We start from the raw sequence: 24,805 nt of genomic DNA, 5'->3' as shown, positions 1-24,805 counted from the left end.
GCAAGGTGATGGATGGGCTCTGCAAGGTGCTGGTGGCTGTGCACCAACATCCTGGCAGCACCAAAGGCTATGTGCTGTGCTCAGTGCATCCACAGCACAGACAGTGGGAGCCTCAAGCGTCTCCTCTCTCCTTGGGATGGCTTCTTTAAAATCTCCTGGACTCCATCTATTGTATTCAATGTTTCACGTGCTTGCGTAGTTCCATTAAGCAACACAATCAAACCTGGGAAGTTTTATGTATCACTTTTCATGTAAATTGGCAGATTTCCACCTGATAAACTCACTGAGCAAGTTTTGGACCCATTGGCTCTGCCCATCCCTCCCTCCAGAGAGGACTGGATGCTGCCAGCTGCTCCACGTACCTCCCCTACACTCTGAAACGAAGGACCAAGAACCTGAGTATATTAATTCTCATGGAACTTCTTCGTACCAATGCACACCCAAAGCTATTCCTTCCTCCTGACTTTAACCAGATTATCTACAGTAGTGAGAAGAATGAGATTTTCCTCATTATTTACAAAAATAATGCTGGCACGAAAACCATATTTTGCACAATCACTCCTCAGTGTGAGATACTTGGAGGCTAAATATGTTCTTCTAAGATATGTCTTTGGCATCTGTTCTCATGCTGCATTCTATGAGCTGCACAGAGATGGCTTTCTTTAACATCAATGTATGCAGCGTGGGTAGATCTGAGCACAGAATTCTGCCTGAAGATTTCTCTTGTCTTTTTGTTCACTCAAAGAATACGGCACTAATTTCTCCCATTTGTAAACTGCACACAAATCGCAGTCATATGCTTGGCTGAAAGTCTCAAGTTTTACCTTCCAAGCTACTCTAAAAATACAGCTCAGTCTCTGCAGGTGCCCAGACTGAAGTTTAGGTGCTCTAGCACACAGGGTAGCATAAAAAAGCACACAGCTATTGCCATGCAATCGTTGCAGAAGTGAGTTGATATTCACAAAGGCTTCGTTCCCCTTGCAGCACTGCCCAGACTGCATTTTATGAGGACACACAAGCAACAGCGCCCCGTGTTGCCATTCTGAAGGGATATTTAGAAAATGTGAGGAAGTTCTCTCCCCACCAGACATCATCAAGGGACACCTTCCCATTCTCTTTGAGAAGCATAAACAATACCAGTTTTGTAATAAAATAAACAAAGTTTGTCCAGCTTTGTTTGTACAACTGTCAGACCAGCAAATCTTGGTGTCCTTCCCTTACAGTGCGTATCATTACACAGTGCTCTCTAAGGCAATTTTTTTCAGTCTTACAGGTCACTCTCAAGTCAACCATCATGAGCAGGCAGTGAGCCCCATCCAATGGATTCTGCTTGTTTCTAGCACTCTCTCTAGGCTTTTGTCCGTTAGATCAATGAAAAATTTCAACTGTTTATATTCGTCCTTAAGAGGAAGGGTCCTGATACAGAGCCATTCAATTCCTTTGTATTTGTGAGCAATGGAAACCCTACACAGAGAGGAAAATGACCCATCCAAGGCTGACAGGTCAGTGATATCTCTGATGCCTCACATCTGCCTGGTAGACTCAGGATGGGTTTGAACTCTGTCCTGTGGACATCCACATTTCCAGCACTCAGAATGCAAATGTTTTTGCCTCTTCTTTTTAATTTCTTGTGCAGCCCTTCAGGTCTGCAGCCTTTGCAAACAGGGGATGCTGAGCACACAGACCACTGCTTCGAGCTAGCCAAGGAAAGCTTGCCTTGCCCCAGCCTTGACATTTGAAGCCCACTCTCAATATGATTTGGTGTAGGAAAGACACGTGTTCAACAGAAGAGGTACCACCTGGCAATCCAGAAAAGCAGCCCTCCCAAAAACCAAACCAAACAAAAAAAAAACCAAAGCAAGCCTGCAAAAAAAGAAAGAAAAAAAAAAAAAAAAAGCCCCCAAACCTACAGAAAAACGAACCATCATCCATCCTTGATTCTTGCTATAAGCGATCAGGCAGAAGCCAGTCCACCAGTGTTGCTGGGTCTCAAACCTCAGTGAGAAGCAAAGTTTCCTTTGGAGAACAGCTCTCACAGCTCCTTCTCTCCCCACACATGCCAGCACAACCCCAGACCTGCCTGGGCTGGGGTCATGGCCAGCTTGTCCTCACTCAGGCCCCGATACTGCGAGGCAGCAGGTAAGCCGATCAGCCACCCAGCCAGCTCCAGCAGCCCAGCCCTGAAATAGAAACACAGCCGAGCACTGACTGCACCATGAAGGATCTCCGCTGTCCTCCAGAGGGAGGAGGAGGAGCAGGGCACCTTGCTCTGAGATCCCTGCCCTCAGTGGGCACTCCAGCAGTAGGTGATGCCCACGTGGGTAGTGGGTTTTGCCCACGGCAAGTGGGAGGTGGCTGAGTTCAGCCCCTGTGGCTGTGGGCCCTTGTTTTAGAGGAAACTTGTGGAAAAATCGAGGCTCTCACCTCAGCTCCACCCAGGGGCTGTGTATTTTTATTTGTTGTGTTTTTGTTGTTGTTAAAAATGAAAATAAATATTGTATTTGTTACTCAGCCAGAGCGGCACATGAACAGTGCTTTGTAAGATGCTGTGAAAGGATGCACTGGGTCCCCACGGGATGTACTGGAGTGCACATCTTTAGAAACAATGCAAAACAAAGGGGAAAAAAATTGGAGAGCAAACTATTGCCTCTGTATGTCAATGGAAAATAATTTAATTATGGAATGAAACTGCTGTACGCCACTGCCAAGAGGGCAAACAACTGGGAACTTAACAAAAAGGAGACAATTGTCAGCCTTTCTGTGCGCAACCATTTTGTTCTGAACAGCAGCAATTATGGAAATGTGCAGAAGAGTGCTTCAATGATGATAAATCTGCAATATGTCAGGGAATATTTGGAGATTCTTATTTAATTACTGTGACTGCACAAATTAAACAGTGGAAAAAAGTTGTCAATGCTGTTTTTTAAAGCAAAGTAATAGATCCAGTGCCAAAAGCAACATGGTTAACGTCGGCAACTAAAAGAGTTTCCCTCGAGGCTAAGCCGTGTGATAAAGAAGAGATGTCACTTGTTAAGCGCTTTTGAACGTGTTTGGAAAGGTTAGGAAGTAAATAGCCAGAATGATTACAGATTGGTTCGCTGATGGTTTGCTCAGCCGCGTATTTCATTTCAACTCATTATTTGTGTTCCAGGTTACCCACAGTTCTTGACAACAGTTTGATGCGTTATTTCCTCCCCTCCAGAAATCACTTGGGGCATTCTGGCCAGGCCCAGTGCTGCCCGTAGCATTTTCAGACACAAACACAGCTCATTTCTGGTAGATAAATAAATAAAAGTAAGGCATTCTCCTGTTCTCCTGGTGTTTGTCTAAGTGACATGGCTGTAAACACCAGTCCCAGTACTGTTGTGCTGTGGGGGCACACGTAAACTTATTGCCTGATTTTCTCATCTGTAAATCAAGTTAACTAGAGGGTTTTTTGATGCTGCTGTTTGCTTGTTTTCTTTTAAGGATTACATTTGCAAAGTGCTTTAAGGTCTAATACTGAAGAGCTAGCTAAGAAACAGGTAATAACCAATTTTAGACACCAGGCAATACCCCGCTGCAAAACACAGAGAAGCAACGGCTGTGCCTAAAAACCCCACGCTGAGCTGCTGTCAAGGACATAGAATTTGTAGGACGTATGAATGGGAGCGTTTCCTTACGAAGACACAGCGCTGAAGTGGGTTGCGTGCCACGATCTGCTGCAGTTGTCATGGCAAGTATTCACATTTCCCATAGCAACAGAGCGGGTAAATAACTGCATAAAACGCTGCCTTAAGTGACCAGGGCACAAGTTAATTCTCTCATCGGCATCCTTAACTTGAGCACTCTTCTGTAGATGAAGCACTCCAGTGAAAAGCGAGCTTTCCTTTGTGACATGTTTCCTCTTCATAGTTTCGTTATGATTCACCCACTGGTTGCTGTGCCAGTGACACGCTCTGTGCCGCACGCTGCTGCGTGCCGCCTCGATGGGCCCGAGGAGAGGATGACGGGGCAGCAAACCCGCAGGGAGGGCCGCTTGTATGGCGCTGTGTGCAAGCACTGCCTAATGCAGGTCAGCCCGAGTTCTGGGAGTGAAAGGACCGAGGCTCTACAGAAACAATGCGCTTTTAGAATTATTGTCTGAGCGTCTCTCTCTTGTTTTTCCCCAATTGAAAGGACTGTTATTCTGCAAACCAGCACTGCTGTCAGTCTCAGAGGTAGGCAGATGTGGGCAGGGTGGGGATGAAAGATGAGGGGAAATAAAAGATGCTTTATAACACAGCCTCAACTCTTCATTAATTGTGCTCCAAAACAAGAGGGTTTTTCGTTTCCGTTGAAATAAATTTGTTGTAAGCAACCGTTTCCCAAAGAGTGGTTTGTGATGATGTTTGGAGAAGCTCTGGGCTGGGTCTGCAGAGCCAGGCTGTGTGTATGCGGTGCTGAAGGCAGAATTGAGTACAGGGGTGGATGGCCTTCATGAGTAACACAGAACCTTGCTGGCAGATGGTTAGTGCAAAACAAACCGTGTGTCTGAACCCTTTCGCTGTGGGCAGACGGGAGGCGTCACGGAGGTGCCCAGCCAGGTGGGATGTGATGTGCAGCCCCAGGGTCTGGGTGAGAGGCGGCAGTCCCACGTGGCACCATACTTTGGACAGAGACAAGCTGTCCAAAGGAAAAAAAAACAGTCTGTTTCCCAGACGTCTTTGCCTCTGCAGAATGACCCAAGTTCCATGGCAAGAGGCTGCATCAGACCGCTGCTTCTTTATCCCTCGCTCACAAACCCTGACCAAAGGTGATGGTATTCCTACTTGGATAAGGAAACTCCAGCCGCACATTTGCTTTCTGTCGAAACACAAGGTGTGACCACGTGCAGCTGCATGGCACCGGCCGATTTCAGCAGGTCGGCGGGCGTTGTTGGCACTTCTTTGGACTGACGTTTTGCCACCCTGCTGGTAAATGAAATCCGTCACATATTTGCCTCCGGCATTATAGTCAGTTCATTGATGGTGCTCAGCACCTCCTCTGTGCCCAGAAAAACGCACATTTCTGTGAGTAGAGTGCATCCCACGCAGTTCTGTCTAATTCTTGACACATTTCAGTATTGTTTAGTGGTAAGCTCTGTGACAAAGTCTCCCAGACTTGCATTTTAACTTGCTTTTGGGCAGGTATGAGCACAGCATCGTGGCACCAGCAGTGCCTGGTGCTTTCTGTCTGTCTCACTCTGAGGATCAGATCTCTGGGGAAGATCTGATCATTTACTTTATGCATTCATCTGAATTTATTTAGAAGATCTCTGTGCTTGTAAAAACAACTAAATCAGTAAAAGGACAGAAGGAAAACAGTGGGAAGCACCCAAGGACCAGATTGACTTGAGTTCGGGGACACACACTGTTTTCTTTCCTGCATGTGTCCTAAAAGGCCATTGCAGATGTCTGGAGAGCTGTACCTCTGTGCTTTCAGCCACAGGTGATGCTCTGGCCTCTGCATCACTCGGTGCTCCTTCTGCACACTTGTGTTTGCACTGTGGAATCCAGGGGAGTTTGTCCCTTTAACAAAATTGTTATTGAGTTTTCATTCTCTGCCAGTTCAGGCCCCTCAGCAGCTGATTATACTAATCAGAGCTGACTATTGCCTATGCCCACTTAGCCCATATTTAAGTGCGGCAGCCTGAATTTGTCTTCAGTGCAGCTTCCAGAAGATACAAACCCAGGATCAAAGCAAATTAACACACAGGAGTGTTATGGTACAGGATCCCACTAAGATGGAGCTGGAGGAGCTCCAGACTCTGTGGATGCTCACAGAACAATAAGGAGAGAAGGGGGTGGCCCTGCTTTTGCTTTTGCAAAGCTTTTTCCACACTTCTGTCAGTCAGAATAGCAGACCATGAGGATTCTTATTTACAACAGACACTATCAGTTTTTTTCTTTATAAAAATAATAGTAATTGTCCAAAGTATGATTGGCCTCATTAAAATATTCTTCTGTTCCTTTTCCTGACCTGACCTCTGACTTTGGTGCCTCTCAGGTTTCCAAATGAGTACAAACACATTCGACATGGTTACAGAGAAGCTGGATATCACTCTTGCTTCCACATGAACCACCCAAAACTAGATTCTACAAAAGAAGGTGCTGGATGACAAAAATGAAGTCAGTTGGTTCCCTAAAGCTTAGCTGGCATTCTGTCCTCAATGGTGATTAACTCGTTTGTATTCCCAATCCTTTTAAGAGGTTGCATAAAGCTTCAAAGCAGCACTCAGGTGCTTGGTGGGACAGCAAGCGGCTCCTGCCAGGTTGGACACCAAAGGGGAATCCCGTTCACACTAGAATGAATGTGGTTGTTTTTTTTCTCTGCCTCTAATGGAGTTTCCATTCCCTTTTCTATGCCTAAATGAGAGTGGGATTTTACCCATCTTCTCATATGACTGTGGTGCAAACCTGAGGTTTAATTTTAGTCTTTTTGAAGGGGGAAAAGTGAAGGCAAAGCTGCGTAGGCCCCGAGAACAGATGCATCTACAGAGGGAGAAGCACACTAATACTTGTGGGGCAGCACAGGGCTGCACAGTGACAGGCTCGATATATTCTGTATATTACAAGTAAATGTGACTAAAATATCCCAGAAACATTAGCTATATTCTTTAAATCCAACCCACTAATTATTTAATCATCTCCCAACTTCGGTTTTGCTAAATAACCAGTACCATCGTTCGGAGCCGAGAACTTAATCTGCAGAAAATTCTGTCCTCGGAGAAGATCAAAGTGACTTCAGCAGTGTTCAGCACACACCTACAGCTCTTGATCCAGAAAAAAATGAAGCGTGTGTTCAAATCAGCCTATCGCTTCATATAGGTCCCCATGCATTAACCTAAGCCCCAGTGCCGGGATCAAGGACCTGTAGAGATCTTGGAAAGCAGAGATCTGGAAATGTGACAAAGGCACCAGAACACTGCCAGGCTGAGAGGGAAGTGCCTGCTCACTCCTCTGCGCCCACCGTCACCATCATAAAAGACAGCGAGTCTCCTCGGTGACACAAATAAAAACATGTGTACATTGGAACACAAGGGTGCAATAGCTCTGTTTCTCAGGCACAGCTCAAACGAATGAAGGACAACTAAAGAAGAAGGAGCTTAAATTCTTTACTTGGCACAGTATCGAGGTACCAGCATTGTGCCAGCATGATACTCCCCATGTCCTGCCAGTCTCAGAGCGCAGCACCTGAGCCACATCCCAGGCCCCAGTGTGTATTGCACTGCCCCAGCCCCTGTGGATCCATGCAAGGGTGCTGCTTCTGCTTTGTTGCCTCTGTTTTCCTTCAGGCTTACCCCAAGCCTCCCAGTGGCTGCTGCATGAAAAAACAGAGCATCACGTTGAAATTACAGGCATGCTTTGCAGTGAGACAGGGTTGGGTGCTGGTTTGGGTCTTGGCACTGTGTAAGGTTCCTCTGAGTGCTGGGTACATCCCACAGGGACAGGCTGTAAACATGTAAACACATATTTTCTTTGCTGTTCTTATTTTATGGCAAAACTCAGTCACCCTTTGGCTTTATAGCTGCTGACACGTCCTTGCAACGCAGCACTGTCAAAAAATAATAGCAACCACTCCAAGGGTTTGGCACCCAGTGCAGAGAACAGCCACAGCCATGGTGTGCCGAGCAGTGCACGGGTTCTGTTGTGCCATCATCTGCCTCACCGCTCCTGCTTAACTTCTGGAGAGATGTTAGCAGACAGTGCGTTCTTTGGAATGAGGTAATTAAAGCCATCCACGTGGAAACTCTTCCAGCTTTGCCACAGGGAAGGCAGCCCCAACGCTCGCTCAGCCTGCTCCCTGCTGCGGCTCTACCTGCCAGGGGTCTGGATTCAAACGCTGCAAATACAACACAAGCCCTGGTCAGACCATCACATTACTGTGATTAATACATGCCATGACATCCCACAGGGTTTTGCTGCACTGTAGCAGTGTTGGAGTTTGCTGAGCTCACCGGGCTCACAGGATGGGCTGTCCGGGTTTGACCCTGCTCTGCAGGGGGAACCAGCAGGCACCCTGCAGCTGGATCCAGAGCTGTCCCCATGTGTGCAGTGGCTGCAGGCAACCCAGCCCTCTGGGGCTGCGCAGCCCACGGCATCCCTCTGTGGGGACTCAGCTTTAAGCATCACACCTGCAGAGCATGCGGTGCTCTCCCTGGGATGGAACCAGTTCCCCACATGATGCACTGTGCAGGCAACAGCATCCTCCCAGTGACTGCCGCTCACTTAGCCGGGCTGCTCTGCAGAGCCACATCCCAGCTCAAGTGATAAGCAGAGGGATGCCACATTTGGCAGCTACTTGCACCTTTCCTGAGAGAAGGTGGGAAGGAATTTTGCTATGTAGACTGGAGAAAGGTTGCCTTCTTTCATGGGACCAGCTTGTGGTCCCACAAAGCACCAGCTCTCAGTGGGAAAATGAGCTTTGCCACTTGCGGCAGTTCACATAGCCACACCATGCTTCCTCTCCTGTAAAAGAGCAGAAATAATAACTGAATGCAGAGGTACCCACTCCCTTGCCCTCATCAATAACAGCAGATGCTCCTCAGGGTTATCGCTGTAACATCACTTCCCTTTCTGTGGTGGCATTAGATTTCCTGTAGCAGAGTCCATTGTCCAGAGCCTCCTTTGGGTTCCGTTCTGCTCCCAGAGCTGTGCCAGGGGGATGGAGCAGTGCAGAGCCGGAGCCCTGAGCTGGGAATCGAGTATCGTCGTGGGCAGCACAGCAGGCAGCAACGCCCGGGTCTGCAGCACCGCAACGACGCGGCTGAAAGGTAGCAACAGCCGACCTGTTGGTGTGAGCGTTCTGCCTTGGAGGGGGCTTATACGACGCAGATGCCCGTAGCGGGTGGGGCGTAACTCTGGGACCCTAGCGATGCCTTCAGCCTTCGTGCCAACGCTTCAGGTGCTCCCAGAGCAAAGAGAAGCGGCATTGAGGTCCCTTCCATTAGCGTTACTCGAAGGAACGAGAGGGAAGCGGCCGCAGCGCCCCGGCCCGATGCCCCCGCTGTCGCACGGGATGTTGCTGGAGCGGGACGGGGCCGCGAGCCGCCCCTGGTCCTGGGAGGAGGGGAGAGATTCACGGCGGAGAAAGGGAAGGAAAAAAGCAGTCCTATGAGGAAGGAAGCGGCAAATGTTAAATCAGTGACTCATGGTGCGGAATGACTAATCACGTCAAAGAGCAGCTTGTTTGGGGCATGGACTCGGTGCCGAAAGCCGGCTGGAGAAGGCGGAGCGCTGCAGTGCCCAGCGGGGCTCGGCGGCCGGAGCGCTCCGGCGCGTTCCCCGTGGGTCCCGCGGGCGGTGCGTGCCGGGCTGCGGCCACGCCGTACCTCAGCCCCACCGGGCGGCACTGACCCACTTTTCGCCGGCCCCACGCGGGCCGCGCTCCTCCTGCGCGCTGCCCCGTCCCGTGCCGTCCCGTGAATGCGGGGCGGAGCCGGGCTCCGCGGGTGGCGGTGCGGGCGGCCGCCGGTGGCAGCGGGGCGGGAGGAGGAGCGCGCCTGTGCAGTGCCGGGAGGCCGGGCTCTGCCCGCCGCCGCGTTACACAACCGGCCGCCGCCACCGGCCTCTTCCCCGAGTCCCGCCGCAGCGCGCCGGCAGCTCGCACCGCCCCGCGCCCCGCCGCCCCCCGGCCGCCCCATGCCGTGCGTCCCGCGGGCAGCGGCGCCCCGGGCCGGGCGGTGACCCTCGAGGCAGCGGGGGCGACGCGCCGGGGCCGGGCATGGCACTGAGAGCGGCTCCGGAACGCGCATCCTCCTCCCGGACGGTACGTACCCTGCGGGACCGCCGAGCGTCGGCGAGGGCGGAGGGTCCCCGAGCCCCTGCGGGGGAGCCCCGCTCGGCTCTGCCCTCGTCCGACACCCCCCGGCGGTCCCGGAGAAGTTTCGGGGAGATGGGAGATATCCAGCGGCAACTTACCGCCGAAGTCGTGTCCCGTTCCCAAAAAGCGGCGCGGGGCTGGGGCTGCAGCGGGAGGGGCGAGGGTGCGGGGAGCCGGTGGGGATGCGGGGAGCCGGTGGGGATGCGGGCTGCGCCGTCCTGCCGGCGGGAGTCAGTTCGCTGCAGGCTGCCGTGGGCTCCATCGGAGTTTCCTCGTTCTGCCGTGAATTTCGGTCAGTTTGGAAACGCGTTTTTCTGAAAATACGCTGAAGAACGGCTAGGAACTGAATCTCGCGCCTAACCGTAGAACGTAAAAGCCAGGTTGAAAAGTTACTCTTCTCACGGGGGCCCTGGGAGCACTCGGTTTTACGAAGTGTTTCCGCGAGAAGCAGAAATTCGGGGGGATTTGAGAGCTCCTCGTGCGGTTCGCCCAAGAATTGGCTTTGCGAGAGGTAACTCCACAGGCGGCCGGCGCTGGGCCGGGAGCGGAGCCGGTCCGCCCCGCTCAGGGTGCGCGGTGGAGAACGGCCAGCCGGCGCCGAGCGCTCCGTCGGGTGCCTCTGCGGCGGGGCTGAGCCCGTGAGGATGCGGCGGCCGCGGCCAGAGCCGCTCAGGTGCCCCGCGGGCAGAGCTGTGCCCAGCAAGGGCTGCCCCGTGTGCCCGGAGAGCGGCGGGGCTGCCGGAGCTCACGGCGTGCGCTGTTCGGTGTGCGAGGAGCCGCTTTGCTTCTAGCAGAACGACGGCTCCCCTGTCTCCTTAATTTACTGGATCGCTGCTCACCCATCCTCAACATGTGGATACGGGAACTTGCCTTAAAGGAGCAGCGTTTGTGGCTTGTGCGGTCTTCATAAGTCGGTCCTACGAGTGCTGCTTCATGAGGATGCAAAGTGAACCTCTTGTTCTCAGTATAGTGCAACACCTTGTACCGTTTTGTTGGAGAATCTGTTCAATTTTTACACACTTCCCGAGCTGCAGCTCCTTGCTGTAGTTATCCGCTCAGAAAAAAAATGCATTTAGGTTTCTGGTTTTCTGGAAAATACATTCCAAAACCAAGAGGAGACTTCTCCTGTTGTGCACTGATCGGAGCAGATCAGCATGTTGGTTGGTGATGTGGTGCGGAGGAGCAGAGCATCCTGAGCGCTGAGAGTGTGGCGAGGCTGCAGGGCTGCCCAAGTGCTGGCCCATGGCACAGAGGGGAGGTTTGTGGGGAAGCCAGGTGGGGAGGCTGTATGAGTGGAAGGCATTGGTACCTCTTGGGCTGACCTTGTGCGCACTGCTGAGTCTTGAAAGTTTTTCTGGATGATGTTATAGGAAAAAGTAAATGGCTGTAAGAGTGGTTATTTCTGTCCTTCTGTTCGTTCAGGGCAGTGGCTTAGAATGATTTGATCTAGAAAAAAAGTAGGATTGGTTTGAGTGTTTTTTTGCTAAACTACAAACTTCCGGGCAGAAAGGCCTGCAATGGTTCCTGTTTCTTCGCCACTCCATTTATATCTCAAATCATTTCACTTGTCGAGTACTCAAAAACAGCTCAAGGTTAAGCACTGAAAGTAGCGAGTGGGTAGGTCTTAATTAAAGTCGCATCGTGCTGGAAGCAGCATTAGATTTCAGAGATACTGCTGTCAATTCCAACTTCTGCTCATCAGTAATGTCAGAAAATGGTGCCATGTCCACAGTTTGGAAGCAGGGCTTGTCTATGCACACAAGTTGCATTGTTTTGGCCTGAATTATGCAACTGCCCAAGAATGATACATAGGGTTTAACGCTGACATAGCGTGCTCCTTCTGAACTGGAGGAATGAGCTGTGTGCCTGTACGAGAATGCTGAATCCAGCTTGTGCTGGGGTCGTTAGGGACTCCTAGGGAATAACATCTTTAACCAGAGCAGTAAAATGCAAATCGTGTGGAAGAGTACTGCTGGTATTATTAAGGCAATCCAACTCTGTTTTCCTTACACACCTCCTGTTTCCTTGTTTCTCTGCTGTTTCTGTTTGTGTGCAACCCGTGGCCTTGTGCCGAGCCAGCCGACAGAGCTTTGTCACCAAGGTCCCCCAAGCCCTGCAGTGCTGCACTGAGCCCCAGGTGGTGGCAAAGCCCCGTGCCAGCTGTGTCTGCAGCAAGCCCTGCCACCTCAGAGCCGTCGGGTTTGGTCAGAACACAGGGGCACGTGCAATTAATGAGGGAACTCAACCTACTTCATGTTCCATTATTGGCTTTGGCCTTGCCGACACAGAGAGATTACATCAGTTGACCTGAAGTCCATTTTTAAAGTGATTTGATTAACCTGATGTGACCTCACGCATGGGCGTTCTTATTTTGGTGTAAATGAACTTATTTTGGTTTAACCAAAACCTGTCTTTTGTCAGCTTAGGCAGAACTGAAATAAACCATGCCCTAACTGAAAGGAGAACTTGTGTCTGTGTATAATGACACAACCTGTGCATGAAAGCGGGGCCTTCTGTAGGATCTGGAGCAGAGTGTGGTGTTTAACAAAGCTGTAGGAGACCAGCAGCTATTTGAGGCAAAGTTAAAAACAAAGCAAAAACGACGACGACAAAAAAAAAAAAAATACCCCACAAATCAAACCAAACCAAACTAAGAAAAACTGAAACGTCTTGGTGAGATAAAGGAAGGAGTCCCAGTGATCTTGGTTTTGGGAAACTAAAAGCAGTGCACCAGGCTTACAGCACGGCTGTCCTGGGGCTGCTCTGCTGCAGAGACGGGAAGTGTTTGCATCCTGTACTCACAGTCCCATTTTGGCTAAGAAATAGAAAAGTGATGCAGGGAATGCTAGGCGTGCTGGCCTGAATGCAGCAGTACGTGGTGTCTCATGACATATTTTGTAGGAAAGAACAATTAGACATGGAAATAATGAGGAAGAAGAAGAAATTGCAGTGAGATTTCATCGAAGATGAATTGTGGCAGACTAATCTAACATCTTTCTTATATAACAGATTTCTTAGGTGGGGTAATGCAGGAATGTGATTTATGTAGAGCCAAGCACTTGATACCATGCCCCACAGGACACGGTTGCATAAAATGAAAGCGGTGGCTCAGTGCAGGAGCTGAGTGGTGGAGATGACCAAGCAGAAGGTATGGCAGCTATATCCAAATAAAGCTGTATGGATGGGGAGTGGTGCTCACAGAGCCTGGGAGGCACCGGCAGAGAGAGCACACAGCGCTGCTGCTTTGGGCCCTGCAGCGAGGGGGAGCATGGGGAGCTTGGGAAGATGGGGTCCGTACAGAACAGCACCAGGCTGTCGTGTGAAAGGATTTCAGATGACTTTGTTGATTGGAGCGATAGAAATGACGTGACATTTAATAGCACTGCGTGCAAAGCAGTGTCAAGTTTTGAACGTATGGACCAACAAGAATTTCCAGTGTGAAGCAGAGCTCGCTGTGACGGGAGCAGGATGGAGAGACACGTGGCACTGGCTGGCCAGGGCTGCCTTCAGCAGGTGGTGGGACTGTCGGGGACACCATTTGTGGGTGTCTGAGGAGAGTCATGGGGAGATTCCAGGAAGGGTGGTTTTATCACTGTGCGAGAGCTTCCTGCTGCCCATGCAGGAGCCCAATGGGATCTTCCTTAACTCTGGAGACCCAGGGCAAGAAAATGTTAAGTTAGAACAGTAGGAGGGCTAGAGGTGTGGTCACACCAACGAGCTCTCCATTGTATGACGTGAGAGTAAACAGCTTAATTTGTTTAGCTCCGGCCAATTGAACAAATGAGGGGACGGTTTACAATAAGTCTTTTTACGCACAGCTGGGACTCAATAGCAAGAAGGTGGAAAACCTGTGTAAGCCAAAAGTTAGCAACCACACAAGATTAAATTCTGTAGGTTGGTTGTGAGTAAATTTGAATGGGAAATTCGAAGAAAGCTTCCAACCACGTAAGAGTTGAAGTTGTGTAATGGTCTTTCAATTAAGGTGGTTTTGAGATAGATCTTGATAATCTTATGGAGGAGATGACACAGTTAAATTGGAGAGAGAGTTCCTGGAGATAGGAAATTAAGTTTGCAGAGTTAGTCCTTTGGTCTCTGCTATTTTGTATTTTTAATGTTAGGTTGCAAGGAGAGTGGACCTGGCTTTGTTAGTAGTGCTGCACTGACCCCGTGCACCACAGCTTCTGCTGTGTTCTTGGGAGGTGGGGTGAACTTCCTCATGGGGTGTAACTTTGTTGTTTAGGGTGTGAGGATGTGTTCTGGGGCTCCTGGCTGAAGGCTGAGGAGACGCTGTCAAGTCAGCCCTAACAGCTCTGACTGCTGAGGCTAGAGAGCTGATCTTGATGTCCTCACTGCTCCCTTGCTACCTGATGCTCCGAAAATTTGTTGCAAAGCTGGACTTACAGTGAGCGCTGTAAAAACACTGTAAATTGTGCAAAAAAAATAGGAGGTTGTGGGCCGTTAGGGATGAGTTGCTATTTTTAATGGGACAGTTCCGTTATAGGAAAGTCAATGTACAATAATGTGCATTTTATTACATTTTCATATTCCAAGAAAAAGAAAGGAAAGGGAAGACTAAAAGACAGAAAGCAATCAGGAAAGCAAGAAGGAAAACAGCTTGACTTAGCCTGGAGCAGAGATCCCATAGCTGATAAGCTGCCTGTTAAGAGAAATTGAAATATGGAAAAATGACAGTGCAGATGAGGATAACACGGAGATTGCAGACGAGGAAGTGTGCTAACCCAACTGCACGGAGCTGCTGAAATGCGTTGGATCATCTGACTGTGCCTTGTATTCTTAGCAAACACGATTGTATAATTGATTAATTTGCCGACATTGCTGTAGCACAGCGCTATGGTAACTGAGAGGCTCCCCAAACACTGGCTGTGCTCTAGCAGAGCAGCAGCTCAGCACCACACAAGCATGCATGCCCTCTTCCCAGGTGGGATGGGCAGAGAATAGGGAAGGTAAAGGTGTGAGAGCTCATGGGTTGAGGTAAAGACAGTTCCCTAAGTAAAGCAAAAGCCACGCATGTGAGCAAAGCAAAACAGGGGGCTCATTCACCCTTCCATGGGCAGGCAGATGTTCAGTCACTTCCAGGAAAGCAGGACCCATCACGCATAATGGCTTATTGGGAAGACCAACCCCTTTGCTATGGATCTCCCCCCTTCCTCCCCCTCTACCCCAGCATGATGCTGTTTGGTGCAGGACACCCCTTTGGCTGTTCTGGGTCAGCCATCCTGGTTCTGTTCCCTCTCCTGGCAGGGCAGCAGTTGGAGCTGGGTGTCCTTGGCTCTGTGTAAGCGCTGCTCTGTGACAACTGAAACATTGGTGTGTTATCACCACTACTTTCATCAAAAATGCAAAACAGTGCATCATACAAGCCTCTGCGAAGAACATTAACTCTATCTCAGCCAAAACCATGGTAACACTTTCCCAGAAAGCGCTGCAAAATGCACCTTTCCTTGGGAAGGAGGCAGGGAGGAGCTGGGGTGGCGTGTACCGATGGGATTGCTTGGCAGCCATGCAGGAGCTGGCTTTGGCCAACAGCTACCTGCTGCACAGCAGATGGGACAGAGGCAGCTGTGCCACCTGACAGAGGCAGGGGACACCCATGGTCCTGAGCACCCTGAGCTCGGTCTACAGTGTTGGTGTCAGCAGCTGCCATCCACACTGCTCTCAGCCCTGGCTCCGGGCTAGGATTTAGGCAGGCCCCTCTGGTCCCCGCAGCAGCGTGACAACTCAACAGGCACTTTGTCCAGACTTCTCTTTCCCCACCATTATTGTTCCCTCTGCCCTGTAAGTGATGTATAAGTCAGTGTGAGGTGCTTTGTTGGGTGCCAGGCATCAGTCGATTAACTGATTGACTAATAGCTAAATGCAGAGATATTTGTAGGTGTATTTATTCTTGTTTACAAACTGCCCAAGCCTAAGCAAGATTTTCAAGTGTGTAGCAACGGCAGGAATCATATCCATAGAAATGCTAATCTCCTCTCTTGCTTCATCTGTTCAACCCACAAACACACGCATACACACATGCGTAAAAGAAATTAGTAAGGTTTGTTTGTTCTCTTCTGGGCTCAGCCTACTTTAATCTGACTTCATCTCACAGCTCAGCATGGCACTTTGCTTCAGGACCATAAAGTTTTGACCATAGGCACCACGCTGGGTAAACCATTTTTTGGAGAAATAAATAAGCAATAGATGAGCTGATAACAGCTCCCTTGGCTTTAATTGTTTTGCATACACACGGCGGCACTCTAAGAAGGCTTTTAAGCAAAGGCAGAGGCTGTGTCTGAAAGGGCTGAGCTGACTGGCCCCACGGAGGCCAGGGCTGAGCTCGCACTTCTGTCTGCGCAGTAGGTGCCAATCCCAACATACATCGTTATGGGTTGAGGAGGATGCTGTGTGTTTGGCCCAGTGTTGGCTTGTTGCAGCAACCAGCAATTAGACAGGCAGTAATAGCTGGGGAGGTGACAGCCACGCTGAGGAAGTTTGGCTGTAAACCTGTTTGTCCCGTCTCCAAGTGCAGCGTGTGCATCCATGACTTACAGTAAATTAGAAATACTCTGATCAAATTGTTTCTAATCGCACTTTATTAAGTGATGTATTAATTAAGTGAGTGATGTGTGGCAAAAAGATGGGCCTTTGGTCAGCTCTGCTGCTGCTGGGTATGTCAAAGAGGAGTACCAGTGGTTGGCTTTTCACTCACAATGATTGGAATGGCTTCATTTGGGGCTGGCCTCTGATGGAAGGGACACAGTAGGAAGTTTTAACAAACGCTTTGTGCTAATCTTAACACCTACGTTTTCTGTTCAGTCTTGCTTATTGCAGGGAGCCGAGTCTCGTCATTTGCTGGAGACAGTGAGTCAACGCAGAAAAATTGAGCTACTTTATTTTCTTTCTATCAGAAGCTCTGGGGTTGGCCTCCTGCATGGCAGCAGTGATACGGAGCTGTGCAGTACAGAGGGGACATGTGCTGGCCCCTGGGCCAGTCCTTCTCATTCTGCCTGCACAAAGCTTGTTGCCTTTCTTAGCTGGGGCATCCTCATCACCTGAGCCTTGGTCCTTCTGCTGTGTCTCACTGGGGATGGAGCAGAAGTCCATGACTCAGGAAAGTTTTTGTGCAATTCAGGAACCCTTGCTGAAAATTTTGTTATGTGAGGAGACTGTGTGCAGTTCTGGTGTTCTGTTTTCTGGAAATTATTCAGTTTGGAAGGAGAGTATCCCAGAATAGGGTCGAATAGGAAAGGAAATGTAACTGCAGCAGTCCAGGTGTACTGTCCATACAGGACAAAGATCCCATGCCAAAAATGGGAGAAGATGAAGTGCAATGGACAAAAATTGGCACTGAACCATTTGGAAAGAAGAAATGAGACTGGATCAGAACTCCGTCTTGCCCAGAGCACAGTTTAGAATACAGAGCTGAATTTCTTGAGTGTATTCCTAGCTGGAACTGCAGCTAGTAGAGCAGTTAAGATCTCAAGTCCTTGGCTGATTGATGGCTGATGGTAGGCTGTTGTGACAAGAGGAGAATCTCTGTTTTCTCTCAAATACTAACTCAAAAGAGGATGACAATGTTCTATGTTTTTGTTTTTATTTTTATTTTTGAAGGAAAGCATATAAATATTAATAAGTGATCCAGCTGGAATAGCATCTTAAAAGCTGTTGTTAACGATTGTGTGAACGATGTGAATTTGATTGCACAGGGAGTAAAATTTTACAAATATAAATAATCTTATTTCAAAAGCTGCTGTACCGAGAGGCTATTCTGGGATTTTCCAATATAGTCCAGCTTGCGTTGTTCAAATGAGAAGATATATCAGTGAATAAATTGGATGATGAACTGCTTGACGTAGAAGGCATAGTGCTTATTTGTAGTGTCTTGAAGTCCTAGGAGAGATAAATTGTCAGTCTAATCTTCTTTAGATTGTGTTTGAAATGTACTTTTTATGAGGCATTTCTAACTGTTCCAGAGTTTACTGCTCAGACAGATACATAGACTTTGTTTGTTTGACCTACAGCTCCTCAAGGTCCTTTGCAAGCGAATGCAGGCAAATTTCCTTCCGTTATTTTTATTTGCTTCCTTGACTGTGCAGCAAAATCCGCAGCCATTATTGGTGTTGCTGAAAGTCTTCTTCTGACCTGACTGCCAGCACAAGCACTGCCCAGTACCAGCGGGAGAAGTAATACCAATTGTGTTTTGTCTTTGGCATCTTCGCCGTGGCACTGAGGAGATCTGCAGTTGACTTAAGAAGGTAATAGTGAAGAGCATGGCACCCAATAGTGAAGAGCATTAGAGGCACCCCAATAAATACTTTCTTTTTCTCCGTTTTTTAAGTGCCTGAGATGGACTTACTGTGGAAAAGAGGATTGCTGGATTAATTAAATCAGAATATCCAGGCATTAGCTTTCTTCCTATGTTTTTAACAGTGCCACAGCTTTGAGAGACTGCTCATAGAACAGCAGAAGTGTGGCATTTAATTTGGTGCCTTTTCTGACACAAATGTCGTGTTTTATTAAGGAATCATCTGAGTCAACTTTACTCGCAGCTGATTTTCCTCCTAGCCTTGCAACACTTGCAGTATCTTCAATCAGAAGAGAGCACTGATAAGAAGGTGTTGCTGGAAGGAGGATGTGCAATGCCGGAGTCTGACAGAGCAGGATTGCTCTTCTGCATAGAGGAAGCAAACAGGTGCGAGATATTAAAAACTTATGACAGCTATAGGGAGATAATTCCCAAGATAATTCCACATCAAGCTCTGCTCCAGCTTCTATCTCCTGACAGGCTCCCGAAGCCCTAGGTCACAAGGTTAGAGAGAACTGTGGGCTGATGCTGCCATCCTTACCTGGCGCTGCAGGCTGTCCCCAGCACAGCCCGAGTCACCGGCGTCGGATAGCCTGTCATCGCCCTTCCATTAAGGATGGCTGTTTCTAAAGCATTAGCATTCGTGTCAGGACTAGAAATGGATAGGCACAGGCTGAAATCATTGTCAGGAGCAGATGTGAGATACCTAATCAGTTATTTCCTAAGGAAAATGAATTTGATGGTGTGAATAGTTGTAAATATTTCATTCAGCAGCTCAGCTACTACAGCGGTGGTAAACAAGCTTCCGCCACTGACCAGAAGCATTTTGTGGTACTGCACTTGATTTCTCATTCGTTTACACTTCAGTGTTGAAGGAAGCCGTGTGGGTCTGTGGGTCGCCGTGGCATCTTGGCTGTATGCAGGGCCTGCATGTTCTGCCACTGGCATGTTCTGCACAGTCGTGGCACAGGTTTCCATGTCAGCATGACAGCAACCATCCGAGCACCCAGACGTCGCTTGCACCAGTGCTGGGCTGTGACAGGGAGAGTGGCCGCTGCTCCCAGTGGTAATTAAGCAGTAATTAGGGGTACGGCTTTAATTTCATGAGCAGTTGTGAATTCTCACTTATTGACAACAAAAATAAATGGAACTGGAAGAAACATTCATGCTAGGAAGGACGTGATGCTGCTTTCTGTGAGCTTACAGGGAGTTTTACTGCTGACCTTTTGCAGAGGAGCTGTTGTGAGGACGAGAAGGAAGGAGGGAGGTTGTTTTTTTTTTTTGCCTAACTGATTGTTTTCCCCACTTGAGTTTAGTCTAAACCACTGTGAAGCTGGCTCGTGGTTTGTAGGAGACATACACGGCAGCAGTGCACCAAGAAGGAGGCTGTGAGTACAGATGATATTTGCCTCTCCAGCACAGTGTGAAATCCTGAGGAAACTGGGACTGCCAGCTAAAGGTCACGGACACGTTTAACTTCTGCAGCTGGCTTCATGCCACTGCGTAAGTCTTTGTCAGGGGTCGTGCTGGCCTTGGTGGTGTTACGTAGTCTGACTTCGACAGAAACAAGATCCCCTTTAACCCGTACGGTTTGTGGGCACGTACACAGAATCACAGAATCACAGAATCACAGAATCACAGAATCACAGAATCACCCGGGTTGGAAGGGACCTCAAGGATCATGTAGTTCCAACCCCCCTGCCTGGCAGGGCCACCAAACATACACATTTAGATCAGGTTGCCCAGGACCCCGTCCAACCTGGCCTTGAACACGTCCAAGGACGGGGCATCCACAACCTCCCTGGGCAGCCCATTCCAGGGCCTAACCACTCTCCTAGTAAAGAACTTCCCCCTAACATCCAACCTAAATCTTCCCTCCTTCAACTTGGATCCATTTCCCCTAGTCCTGCTATTGTCAGCCCTTTTGAAGAGTTTACTCCCCTCCTGGGTGTAGGTTCCCTTCAGGTATTGATAGGCTGCAATGAGGTCACCCCGCAGCCTTCTCTTCTCCAGGCTGAACAAGCCCAACTCCCTCAGCCTGTCCTCATAGGGGAGGTGCTCCAGCCCCCTGATCATCTTAGTCGCCCTCCTCTGGACCCTTTCCAAAATCTCAATGTCTTTCTTGTACTGAGGGCTCCACACCTGGACACAGTATTCCAGATGGGGCCTCACAAGAGCCGAGTAGAGAGGGACAATCACCTCCCTGTCCCTGCTGACCACCCCTCTCCTGATGGAGCCCAGGATCCCATTTGCCTTTCGAGCTGCCAGAGCGCACTGCTGGCTCATATTCAGTCTCTCGTCCATCAGGAGCCCCAGGTCCTTCTCTGCCGAGCTGCTCTCAAGGACCGCTCCTCCCAGCCTGTACAGGTGCCGGGGGTTCTTCCGGCCCAAATGCAAAACCTTGCACTTTGCCGTGTTGAACTTCATTAGGTTCACCCGAAACCTAAACGGTGAAACTAGGTTCACCGTTCATACACGGCAGTACCTTTCTTTCCATGAGCTGGTTCTGATGTTTATCTTCTCAGACAGCCTGATTTTATTGTGTAAAACACAGTGTGGACCGTGCTGGTCTATGTGGCTTAGGGTACTTCAGTCAGGGAAGCTCCGAGTAACAGATTTGCGTCTGTCATCATTCTGAAAGGCACAAGCCAACTCCGCTGCCTTCACCCCGGTGTTACACAGAGCGGTGTGCCAACGGATCTTCCTAGATGAAGGCCTGCATTCTGCGGCACACTGCAGTCTGTTGCAGGGAGATGCCATCTGATGCCACAGCCATTTCAGCTGGCCAGGTCTCTAACCTGAAAGCCAGGAAGCGCCCGTGTCTGAAGGTATGGATCCACTGTCCTTTGCAGCCCTGCCCGCACAGCCAGGATGCTCTGCAGGAGGGCACTGCCCACCACTGCTGCCATTAGCTCCTGCCTAGAGGAGAGCTACCCTTAGAGGGATGGACCCATGCGTTTTACTTGCTGCTTGTGTTTGAGTCCTGGTTTGGACTCAGAGTAAGAGGGTTCTTAATACTAGGCCAATGCAGATTTGAAATAAAGCGTATTTTAAAATGTTCTGCATGCTCACACTATTGTTGCAATCAACATAGAGCACTCTGTTGCCCAGAAAAAGCACACATGGCTAATTTCATGGTCTCTCATCGTTTTAGGATGTTTCCAAATCTGTCCCACATCCTTCCCTCTGCCAGGGGTGAGGAATTCCTGACAGCCTGCAGGTAATGAGGGACTGTGTGCTCTCCGGCAGGATCAGAGCGTCAGTGGCCGCCCTGCCTCTCCTCCTGTAGCATCAGGGCTGGAGCGTGGGTCAGACCAAGCCACTTCAGGGGTCAACAGCAGGAACGTGTCTTTTTGATCCCTTCCTCTCCCCAGAGTCTCTGTGTTTACTCACATCTTTTTTGCTTGGACGTCATCTGGGAGGAACACGTCTTTTCTGGTCTTACAGAGCTTAAAGAAAAAGGCCTCCAACAGAATCCCCAAACCCAAGCGGACATTCAGCCGTGCTGAGTCATATTTTGTTATTTTGGATGATTATCCAGCCAGCCGTGCAAAAAAACTGCAAGGGAAAAAATGTGTGTGAATATTTTATCTGTATGACAGAATGAGGACTTGGGTCTTTGTATGTGTAACAATAATGACCCAGTATTAAAGTGCTCCGGTGGCTGTCATATTTGTAGTCTAAAAATGGTAGCAAGTAAAAAGAGAGAGAGAGATGTTGATGTGTATCCTCTCCTTTTTTTTCTCAGGGCAAAAATCCTGCTTTCTCATTTAATTTCCAGTGCACATTTGCAGTACTCTGCAGAATGAGGAATATGGTTGTGGTTAATTGTTTAAATATTCTTTATTCCTGAAGCTTTCAGAATAAATCACTCCTTTTGAGGAGCTGGCTCAGAAGTGACACAGGCAAGATGCATCACAGGAGAATGTTGGACATGAAGTTAAGTGTGACTCAGAGAAGAGAAAGAGAAGGTGTGGAGGTTGTTCTAAAGAAGGAAGGAAAGCCAGCTATATTATTAGCACTTTCAGCAGTGTACGTGGCAGCAGTTCTTGCAAAAAAAATGTATAGGCTTCAAGAACTCAAATCCATCCTTGGTGTAACCATAATGGAATTACAGTTGGATCAGCAGCTTTGCTGGTTCGTAAGTCTTCTAGTCTTACTGAAAACAGATACTACCAAGGAGCATTACTTGGTCCAGTATGCAGTTACTGCCTGTGTTTAATATCCGTCTGTCTTCTTCACAGTAAGCAAGGAGAAAGTCTGGTAGTCTCGGAAGATGCTTTGCAACATGCAGTCCAACTGGGCAATTATTCGCTATTCTCAGCTCAGAAGAGCTGCTCTTAAAGCTAGCTGAAGAACAAACCTGTGCTTGGTCTTTGGGACCCCGTTGTAACCGTATTACGTATTTGTATGCAGAAAGTAAGACATGGATGGAAAACTACCGCTTCAAGACTACTACAAGGTGTTTTGGAAACTCTGAGTAACAAGATGAGTTTTCTCACAATAATGCTGATGTCCAGTGCTTAATCATACACTTGAAACAATTGGGCTCAGACCTTATGAAAAGTGTTTACTTACTCGGCTTTAAGTCACAGGCCAAGAAATAACTTGATCGGATTAGTCGGGGTTGAATAGGAACGGCAGCAAATAGAATCCAGTGAGTGTGAACGGTGCCGCTGCACTCTGCACTGGGAGAATATCTGCCAGCTGCCGTTGCAGCGCACAATCCTGCAAGATGCTGACGCCTCCGGTTCCCCTTCCCCAGGGGGCAGGCGGGGCTGCTGTGGCGTGCGGTTCCCATCACTCACCTGAGTGAGCTTTTTCTCTGAACTCCTTCTTTCCCTCTTACATAAAAGTTGGTTCTTTTGTACCTCCTCTGTTCGGAAAGGCTCTCGGCGCTTGCAGGGTCGGGGTGCGTGGCTGGTTATTCTCAGCCACAAGATTACAGCGATGGCAGCGGCAAGGTCAGTGGGGCATGAACACAGCTCAGCTGGAGAGCAGATGTGAGCAGATCATTTCAGGGAAGCAGCTGAAATTCTCAGAGCCAAATGAGGATAAGATGAAATTTTGAAATGTAAGCGCTTTGTTTAAATTCCTTTTTACTTATGCACATTATACCTGGAACACTGCGGAACTGAACACACTGAGAGGGGAAGGAAGTTTCTTAGGATTGAACTCGGATGCGTGAAGCCAAAGATATAAAATGAGGTCAGTTAGCTCAGCCGCAGCGAATCCTTTGATATTCATTTAATGGATAAGTAGATAAAACTCTAGGCAAGCTTGCATGCGAGACTTTGAATTTAAACTACTAAAGCTCTTTATAATTTTCTCGCAGATTTCTCACGTAGGGCTGTACCACTGCTCAGATGAGAGTGCCGCTGCGCTCCTGCTGCTGGAGCACTGCATGGCCCCAGGGCTTCTCTCCTTCCTTCTGCACAAAGTGGAGCGAGAGGTGGGCTGGCGCTGGGAAATGCCAGCCTTGGCAGTGCTTCAGTTGGAGATCTGGGCTGAAGTCAATAAGTTTGGATCAGCAGCTGAATTCTCCTCTTCTGCAGGGAGGCTTTCAATCTAGTTTAGACCTATCTCTAATCCTTTTGTCATAATATTTCCTTTTTTTTTTTTTTTAATAGCTTCCTTATGTATTGAGTTCCAGAAATTCCAGGCTGGTGATGCACATGAAAAACAGATTGCAACAGAGAGCAGATTAAATTACTCAGGTCTAGGATTACGGAGGCTGAACAATTTTTTTTCTTCGTGTTGTTTTAAAAGGGAAGAAGAATCTCTTTTTTATTTTTTATTTTAACAGGAAGGAGTTTGGGGTCAGTGAGCTCTCCTTCCACTGCTCACTCAGCAGTCACCTGAGGAAAAAATAATGAACTGTTGTGCTGGCTTTTTTTCCCTATTTCATTTGAAAATCAGTTCTTATCAGTACTGCATATTTAAGGGAATTCTAAGACTGCAGCCTGATGCTTCAGGAAGCTTTTTTTAGGAGGGAAGGTTTGACTGAGCGCCAGTAGACAGGGCTAATCGTCGGGACATCTGGATTCACTTCTTAACTCTGCTGCCTGACCTTGGTCAATGATTTAGGTCAAGCTTTTCCAAAATGTGCCTTGTTTGTAGGTACTTGTGATAGGTTTCAGCATTACTGAAAATTAGGCTGTAACTATGCTTACTGTTTTAAATCCAACTTCTCAAAACTGGTACACTCTTAAAAAGAGACAGCAGTGAAATGTGTGCCCTTGTTTCCTTGCTTGTACAACAGTAATAACTGTGTTTATAGACTGCACTGTAAAAGCAGTAGAGGAGGAAAGGGATGGCAGCAAGCCACCTGCATAGCATCAGAAAAGTAGATATGGTTAATAGAAAATCCCAGGGAGCTGCACAAGAACCAGATTTCCAAGGTCTCCCACTGTTCACGTGGCACCACCTAGTTTGTTCCTGAGGCAGCACCCCAAGGTTTGCTTGTCAAAGAGATGGTAGATCCATCTTATTTTCACAAGTGACAGGATGGTACCTCACTTCTGCAGCTGTCCAAACTCCAAGAGTGGTCAGACGCTGCCCAGGGAGGTCGTGGACTCAACTGTTCAAGAAATGATTAGATGTTGTACTGAGGGACATGGGGTAGTGGGAAATATCGGTGGAAGGAGGACAGTTGGATCGGATGATCTTAGAAGTCTT

At 48.7% G+C, this 24,805-nt stretch overlaps 1 protein-coding gene across 2 annotated transcripts in view; it reads left to right on the top strand.

The window, feature by feature from the left end:
• Positions 1 to 9,687: 9,687 nt before the first annotated feature.
• Positions 9,688 to 24,805, top strand: part of PASD1 (PAS domain containing repressor 1) — a 47,605-nt gene continuing 32,487 nt past the window's right edge. The window contains exon 1 of one of the 2 annotated variants that reach the window (XM_042876760.1): positions 9,688 to 9,768. The gene's annotated coding sequence lies outside the window, so the exon portion shown is untranslated. The remainder of the gene's footprint in view (positions 9,769 to 24,805) is intronic. The other variant, XM_042876762.1, reaches the window with a different exon arrangement.

The sequence above is a fragment of the Lagopus leucura genome, unplaced genomic scaffold, assembly GCF_019238085.1.
Source record: "Lagopus leucura isolate 7727_CA_CO unplaced genomic scaffold, USGS_WTPT01 Super-Scaffold_100016, whole genome shotgun sequence".
NCBI lineage: Eukaryota > Metazoa > Chordata > Aves > Galliformes > Phasianidae > Lagopus > Lagopus leucura.
This window is presented reverse-complemented; position numbering and strand designations above follow the sequence as displayed.